Here is a 9,080-nt window from a genome sequence, read left to right on the forward strand (position 1 = left end):
TATATTCAGTTTTATATTAGATGAGCTCCTCAAAAATCAATGTGTATTTAACTACAAATTAAAGAGAAAATAATTTGAAAGGAAGTTCTAGAAGTACTGAACTAGAGGTGAAGAGAGAGGAAAAGGGTTCAGAGACAAGATGAAAGTGGAGTCAACCAAGGTGAATGAATGAGAGAAAGAAAGAGAAAAGGTAGTAGCTGCAGATCAACCTTTTCCAATATCCTAGTGTTGCTGAGGGTTGGCCCTGTTCAGCACAACAGGAAAATTTGACTTTCAGAATAGTAATTGGCTCCTCTGAACCCACAAACTTCAGAGTTCAGGTTTTGGTGAGAAATTTGTTAGCCCGAGACATTCTGGATGTTCTTTGTATACTCTACCATTTTATTTAACTTTCCCAGTAGAGAAGGAAAACCTTACCCTGGGGAAACAGGCTTATGGGTAGTTGATTTTCATGAGAACAGCACACTGAACAATCAGGCAGGACCTGCCTCCCTAATGGGAGGAAGTTAAGGTAGGATATTAAGTTGGGCAGTTAGAGCAGCACCTCGACTGAGAATGTTCTTGAATGTGGATCCGGATTCTCTGTCAGTATAAACAAAACATCCAGAACCATGGGGTTATGGTGGCCAGTCCTTCTATGGAGGACAAGGACAATGAGAGGTAAGAAAAATCTATTTAGGTTTCTGTCAGCAGTGACCAAAATAAAGCTTGCAGATTTGAGCTGGGATGGGAAAAAAAGTTATACAAATAAATACTTACTAAGATCTTACTGGGAGCTCATTTCTTGTGCTAGATTTGTGAAGGGAATCAGAGGACAGCAATTGAAAAACTCCAAGATTGCACCTACTTTTCAGGCACTTATAATTTTGTGAGGGAGATGACACATGAAACGATATATAAATGTATAATCATAGCCATATATATATGTACACAATATAAAATGTGAATGAGATTGAGCACTTATAGAGTGCTGGGTACCTCACCAACACTTCATATGGATTATCTCATTCAACCCTAATGAAAACACTGTGAGGTAGTTTTATTATTATAAGTATTGTTTATTTTCCAGCTGAGAAAATTAAAGCACCAAGAGGTTAAGTTACTTGCCCAGAGTCACACAGAGTATATGGTGGAGCCAGAACTCAAACTCAGGTCTGTCAGACAAAAGATCATGCTCTTCCCTACTCCAAAATACTACTTCCCTGTGACATGATAAATCCTCTAGTATGGACCAAAGAAACCATGTAACTGTGACTATTGCAGCTTTCTCACTGCGGTAAATTTGTCACGATCCATGAAGAAGAGGAGTCTGGAAGCAGAAAGCTTCAAAAAGAAAATGTGAGTGGTGACAGATACAGTTTTGAATGCTACAGGGTGGGGATTAGAGAGAAGCAAGTAGGAGGGGTACTGAGATTTTTCCCATTGTCACAGTCAAACACCAGGACGATGAGTGAAAGATGCAAGAAAATAAATGTCATTGCTATTCAGATGCCTGGCACCGTGAGCATATGAGCAGAGAAGTATTAAAATGATGGATCAGGATATTTCAGTTATCCTGGATATAAGGGAATGGAGCAGGCATAGAAAGTGTGGCAAATTCTCTTTCATCACTCAGAGGACAAGGTAAACATAAGAAGCCAATTAGAAAAATATAACTTGTTCAAAGGTAAACTCCTCATTCAAACTGGGTATTTAGCATTGTGGAAACCAATTAGTTTTTTCTAGAATGGTTTATTGATGAAATGTTTTCTGAATTCCATCAATTTCAGATTGTGGCTATAAAGTAATAGCCATAATTAGAATCTATATTTATAGGGTAATTGAGAAACTACATTTAAACAGATTATTTAGACTCCCAAATTTTTATATGAAATATCTTAGTTGAGACTAAAAGTATGAGCTCATTATCCTTTGCACAATTTACCAGAATAATTGTTGCTATTCTTCACATTTAGGCTAGGTATGTCACATAATGACACATCACGTATCATTTGGCCCAAGATATTTCTTGGCCCATTTCATTGTCTGTCGTGTTGACAAATGGAACAGAACAGGAAAAAAAAAGTATTTGACACCAAAGAATATGGTCGAATTGGAAATATCTGTCACCAGGTCTCAATAATGTCTATCTCCAGGCTGTTTCTGGGTCTCAACAATGTTTGTTTCAGGCATTTCAGTTATGCCTGTCTCCAGATCTCAAGGTGCATAAACACAAATAACAAAATCATTTTTCACATTAATGTGTCATTGAATTTAAATAAAAAATTTAAAATAAAAAAATGAGCTGTCTATAATGTTCCACAAGTTGTATTCAAAGGAAAAGGGAAATTTTAGCCAAAATTTCCTGCTGCATGGTACAAACAAGAATTACTCAAAAAGACACCACTTATATAAGAATTGACCCAAAAATTCAACTTCCTCTACTGGTAGAAGAGCTAGTATAGTACCAGTTAAGGATTTCTTCTCTGCCCTTTCAGAGTCTGTCTCTGGGTAGTTTTCCTGCTCACCAGCCTTTTCTTTCTCAGACATCACATTCAGGAACAGGTTTATATGTATTTGGACCAAGAGATGACTTAAAGAGTGAGGCTTGGGTTATCCAGATGATCTTCTGCACTACCAATTAACCCTGACATCTATCATTAAACAATTGTCCCAGATATCAGCCTGGAATAACTTCGGGGAGAATAAAGATCTAAGAGAACATTTGACTGTTATGTGTTTGTTGCTTAATTTTTTTGTTTTATGGATAGAGTTAGGAGTTTGTAGGGAGGGAAAGAACTGGATATCTGTTGTTTTTAGGATGTACAACATGATGATTTAATATACACGTATTATGAAGTGATTACCACAATCAAGTTAATTAACACATTCTTCACTCACATAATAACTTCTTTTTGAGGTGAGAACACTTAAAATCTACTCTCTCAGCAAATATCAAGTATACAATGCCGTATTAGTAACTACAGTAATCATGCTGTGCATTAGATCCCAGGATTTATTCATCTTATTACTGGAAGTTTGTACCCTTTGACCAACATCTCCCCATTCCCCTCACCCCCAACCCCTGGTAACCATGGTTCCACTCTGGTACTATGAGCTCATCTTTTTTAGATTCCACATATAAGTGAGATCATACAGCATTTGTTTTTCAGTGTCTAACTTATTTCACTTAACACGATGCCCTCTAAGTTCATCCATGTTGTCAAAAATAGCAGGATTTCCTTCCTTTTTAAGGCTGAATAATATTCTGCTGCATATATACACCACATTTTCTTTATCCATTCATCTATCAGTGGACATTTAGGTTGTTTCCATATCTTGACTATTATGAATAATGTTGCAATGAACATAGGGAGGACAGCTATCTCTCTGACATAGCGATTTCCTTTCCTTTGGATATATACCCAGAAATGGGACTGCTGGATCATATGGTATCTGATTGGTATAGCCAGATAATTGCTCTCCTTATCAAGCTATATACTTCTCCCTTCCAGAGTTGTAATCTTCACCTATTTTTTGGCTTCCTCCTCACCACCCCCTATTCTAAGAGGTTTCCCTGGATTGACTCTAGAAGAGGTAATGAGTTTGGGCTTCCATAATTAGTCTCCTACTTCCTAGTTATACTGCTACACTTGCAATTTTATGATTGTACTTTTGCAACTATTAACATCTCAGAGGTGATGGGAGGAGGTAAACTTGGGGGTTTTATTTTATACTGGGCACCAAACAATTTTTCATGCTAATGAATACCTTTCGATGTTTATAAGGACATAGGAGAATTAATACTAGGGCAAAATCTGATTAAGGATATACCAGGAGAAAGAGTATATGTTTAATTAGATTTTCTGGGTAAAGGAAAGTTAAGAACAAGCTGTTTTCTACCATGTTTGCAGAAAAAAAAATCCACTAAGATATCTGAGTCCACTGTCCCTGCCTAGTAAATCAAGTATAATGATATACTGGAATCATTCTTTACTGATTGAGGATCTTTCAGAGCCTCTGACCATTATTTTGAGCATTAATTCTGACTGGCCAGAGCTACAAAAGGAGATGGAGAAGACAAAAAGAGTAGGACTGAATGTATTCTGACCCTAGGACATCTCCTGAAAATTGTTTTCTTGACTAAGCTCATTTCATTATCTGTCTCTCTCTCTCTCTCTCTCTCTCTCTCTCTCTCATGTAAAAGCAAAATGAAACAAAACAGAATTTTTTAAAAAATCCCAGATAATTGAAAGCTCTGGGTAGTTGGATTGCCATTAATAAAGGTTTTGTGGAGACTCATGACGAAGGGAGTCTAACAGTCCCCATGGAATTATGCTTTCTTGTGCTTCATTTACAGAGGATGCTCCTGATATGCTGTTGCTAACCCTGAGCTTTGAGCAATTTCTACAGAGTGAGTCAAGAGTTACACTGACACATTCACGGTCTTCCCTGGTCCCTTTTGAAACCAAGGGCAGGAATTTGTCAGGCTTTAGCTTAAGAGTTTGCTGTGTGACCACAGTGAGAGCTCTGTCTAGCTGTGGCTGGGGTCCTGTTACCAGATTGTTGACTCATATGAGGATTGAAACTGTCATCCCAGCCATGGATCATACCCCACCAGATCTTTTGAAAAGGCAGGAAGGAAGAAAGGAAGGAATGAAGGAAAAAAGACAAAAGAAAATCCCCCCCAAACTAAATTACCTACTTGGTCTTCCCATCTCAGGAAAAGACATGATCATTCATATAGTTGCTTAATCCATGTCATTTTGTTAAACTTTTTTATTAAAGTATAATATGTACAAAAAAAGTATCAGTTCTCCTATGTAAAATACCCTAAATTTTAAAAAATGTGTTACTGAAGTATAGTTGATGTACAATGTAATATTAGTTTCAGGTGTACAATACAGTAATTTGACAATTCTATACATTATGCTGAGCTTACCATGGTAAATGTTGTCACCATCTGTCCCCATAGAATGTTATGACAATATTATCGACTATGTTCCCTATGCTGTGCTTTTCATCTCCATGACTTATTTCTTTTATAACTGGGAGTTTGTACCTCTTAATCCCCTTCACCTATTTCACTCATCCCTTCATCCACCTCCCAGCAGTTCGTTTTCTGTGTTTAAGAGTCTGTTTGGGCTTTTTGTTTGTTTTATTCTTTAGATTCCACATATAAGAGAAATCATATGGTATTTGTCTTTCTCTGTCTGACTTATTTCACTTAGCATACCCTCTAGGTCCATCCATGTTGTCACAAATGACAAGCTTTTATTCATTTTTACTAAAAAGCCCCCAAATTAATCCACCTTGCTCCATCCCAGCCTGGTCCTAGCCACCATCTCTTACCTGGATTACTGTTATTACCTTCCTCACCAGTTTTCCCAGTGTCCTTATTAGCCCCTTACAGTCTATTCTTCACATAGAAGCCTAAGCGATTTTTTCAAAATGTAAACCAGACCACACCTTCTACAAACTCACCTCCTATTGCTCTTCCCTCAGAGCCTGCCTCACCTGTTGCTCTCAAGCCACAGTAGTTGGTTTTGTTGTTTGCTCGGTTGTTTTACTTCTTCCAGCGTTCAGGTGCTTGTCTCACTTAGGGCCTTTGCACATGCCACCTTTCTACCTGTAATACCTCCCCTCTGATTGTTCTCATAGCTGGCTACCCATATTCTTCCCTGAACATCTCATTTCCAGGCATATTATTCTTTGTATTAGGACCCCATATTTCTCCCTCATAGCATTTATCACAGTAGTAATTTTACAGTTACTTTTAAGATCACCTCCTCTACTGGGATGTAAGCTCTGGGAACATTAAGACCATGAATTTCTTGCTCCAGATTTTATCCCCAATGCCTACCTCGCCCAATATATGGCACATAGCAGGTGTCCAAAAATATCTGGTAAGCGAAGAAAAGACTGAGTGAAAGAATGAATAGAATTCTCAGCTGAAGCCTCTCTTTTGCATCAGCATGAATGTCTTCACTGCAAGAAAAGAGAGGATGGGAGAGGATTTAGGGAGGCTGGTGTGCCTTTGAATTTGGAGGCACTAAGGAGCACGCCTGTAAGCTAAAAGGGGAAATCAAGTTTATTTCATTATTAATTAATGAGACTTGGGATTGAATGATAAAAATCTAATGATGTTAATGTCAGTTCTGAATGCTGGCTGGCAGTCTCTGAAGACAAGGTAAAATGGTAATAGGATACTGCAGTTTAATCCCCCAATTAGGAAGCAGCTGTCACCCCCAGGGACAACTCTAGTTGCTGATTGATTTTCCTTATACACTGTAATTATATTCAGTACCATCTTAGGCACCCTAAATGTGCTGGAAACCCCGTTATAGGTGGACCTTCCTTTACACAGGCCCAGTTTATTAACAATCCAGATTAGTACAAAGGGTAAATTATGGAGAAATTTTTTCATGTCACAGAAGCATTCTTAATAAGATTCCTTTGAATAGCCAGTTCCCTGAATGGATTTAAAATAGTATTTCATTTACAAAAAATATGACTTAACTGTAACCTGTTAGGGACACATTGTCATTACCAAAGCAAAGCAGCAAAGATGGCTTTGCTTTATTCCTTGGCTAGAAAGAGGCTACAGCTTAGAACACCAACTAAATCGAGGCCCTAACTCTGGCCTCACATTAACCCGTAATTTAGGCCACAACACAGCCTGATTTTCAATTCTATCACAGCCCAGGCGCTAAGACAAGACAGCCATTTCAGAAATATGAGTCTTTGAGTTCTGGCTGGGGAAAAGGGGGCTTGTGGGGAAGGGAGAGCTGCAGCCATGACTCACTGCAAATCCATCCCCGCTGCTGAAAAAAAAAAATAACTCTAAATGCACATCCTACTGCTTGTGAGTCAGGAATGTCATTTTCATTTATGAAGGATGGAACATTATTTTTCTCTAACATTTCAAGTGAATAACTTTACATACATTTTCCCCAATTTCCATAGGAATTTGATGCCATGGAAGCAATCAGTTACATGTCCCCAGAGCCTGGCAGAGAGTCTTATTTTTCTTACAGGTACATTAAGATCAATATCTCTGAATTCTCCTCCTCCTTCTAATTATGTTCCTGGTGCAACCTACCCTGATTTAGGGGTTCAGTGGGAGATAGGGTGGTCTGAAATTCTTGATGTTATTTTAGGATCCTGGACTCATGCTTTTATTGACTCTCAAAAGCTGAGTTTCAGAAGTTCAGAGAAGCTCCTGCACGACATCCCTATTAAGAAGTGTTTGCCTCCCACTATGAGACTCCCAAAGGTAGACTTGTCACATGTTATGTCAAGGAAAAGAGCCGAAAAGAGCAGAGGAGATGCCCTCTGTGTTCACTCTCCAGGGCATAGTTTCTGATTCTGCTACAAGTATTAGATAAATATACCTAGTAGAACAAAACAGAAAATTCATTTCAGAGGAGAAAAGACAAAACCTTTGGTTTCAATAGTATATGGCATTTCTGGTGCTATTTCTTCCCTCCAGGAGCACAGCTCTTTCTCCAATTGGCGATATTTCTCTCTTTTTTTCAGGTCTAATGTTTGAATCTCACAGACACATATAATCTGACCATGAACAAAGAATTTCTCCTCCTGGAATCTGGGAATCTCTATGGGCTACAGTCTTTTCGTGTGGGGATATTTCTGGGCATCTATGTAGTGACCATGCTGGGGAGCATTTTCATCCTCACAGTCATTTGCTTTGAGCTCAACCTCCAAATCCCCACATATTTCTTTTGGTCCAATCTTTGGTTCCTTGAGATCTGGTACACTACTTCCATTGCCCCTAAGATGCTACAGACCCTCTCTCAGATCCTGGGGCAATTTCTTTTGCAGGTTGTGTGGTCCAGTTTTACCTCTTCAGTTCATTGCAGTAGTCAAGTGCTTTGTTCTGCCAGCCATGTCTTCTGACCGCCACCTTGCCATCTGCAGCTCCCTCCAGCACCCATCCCTCATGAACCTCCGCACATGCATCCTATTTGCCAGTGGGTCTTGTCTGGATGAGTTCCTAACCCCTGTGGTCACTGTTGCCATGACTTTCCACCTGCCATTCCATGCAGCCTATGAGATTGACCACTTCTTCAGTGACCTGGCTCCTGTATTGAATCTGGCCTGTTCTGATTCTGAGATGGTGGAGAAGGCCACTTTCTTCCTGGCCTCCTGTGTCCTGGTGCCAGGCACTAGACTAAGTACTTGGAGATTCAGGCCACTGCTGTTCCCTCCTTCCAGGGAACTGGCCAGCAGAGCAGGGATCCTCCCTCAGACCCTAAAACATAAGGCTTTGGGACTTCCAGGTTAATCCTTGCATGATAAAATTGAGTTTGCCAGACAAATGCAACTCCATCAGGCTATACCACCATGTATACATGACTTTTAGGGGAAAATGTGAAAGATCCAATTTGTACGCCACAAAAATCTCTCTCTCCCTCTCTGTCTCTTTCTGTCTTTCTCTTTTATAGAAATATCTGTTGGTGCTACGGTTTTTGGCTGCCTTATGTACATGTGCCCATGTGTACACAACATATGCACACACACATACACACATTTTTATACACACATAGTCAGCATACCCTTCCCATCCAAACTTATTGCATATTACTTACTATTATACCCTCTTAGCTTCTGCCTAGCGATGCCCTTTACTGTGTCTCTCCTCAGGCTTCATGCACATTCACCTCCCTTTCTGTTATTTCTTACATCATCTGCCCCTCCACTGAGCAGAACTGACTTTAAAAACCTAGAACAGCTATTGACTGTTCCACTCACTTGAACAGTTAGTTACACAGCCCCCTTGAAGACTGGAATAACATCATTCTTATTCCTCTTAATGTCCCCTACCATGGTGCTCTGCACAGAACAGATGCAAAATAATTATTTGTTAATTGAATGAATCAAAGCAATAAATGTTTGGTATGAAGAGAGTGAAGTAAGTCACTTTTTTCTGCCTACACTGGCTTCTCCCCAGCTTCCTCCTCGCGATCATAGATAGCCCCAGCTTTCTCTACAGGCAGCTCTGACTGAGCCCCCCTCCCAACTTGCTCCTTGCCATGCCCTCTCATCCACTTTCTCTAAACTGGCCAGGTGTATCTTTCTAA

At 39.5% G+C, this 9,080-nt stretch overlaps 1 pseudogene; it reads left to right on the forward strand.

Moving 5' to 3' along the window:
- The first annotated feature begins 7,554 nt into the window (after positions 1 to 7,554).
- On the forward strand, positions 7,555 to 8,284 carry LOC114200529 (olfactory receptor 6N1-like; annotated as a pseudogene).
- The last annotated feature ends 796 nt before the right edge of the window (positions 8,285 to 9,080 follow it).

Source organism: Eumetopias jubatus, unplaced genomic scaffold, assembly GCF_037043125.1.
Source record: "Eumetopias jubatus isolate StellerSeaLion01/CBP00866 unplaced genomic scaffold, mEumJub1_p1.0 scaffold_11, whole genome shotgun sequence".
Classification (NCBI taxonomy): domain Eukaryota; kingdom Metazoa; phylum Chordata; class Mammalia; order Carnivora; family Otariidae; genus Eumetopias; species Eumetopias jubatus.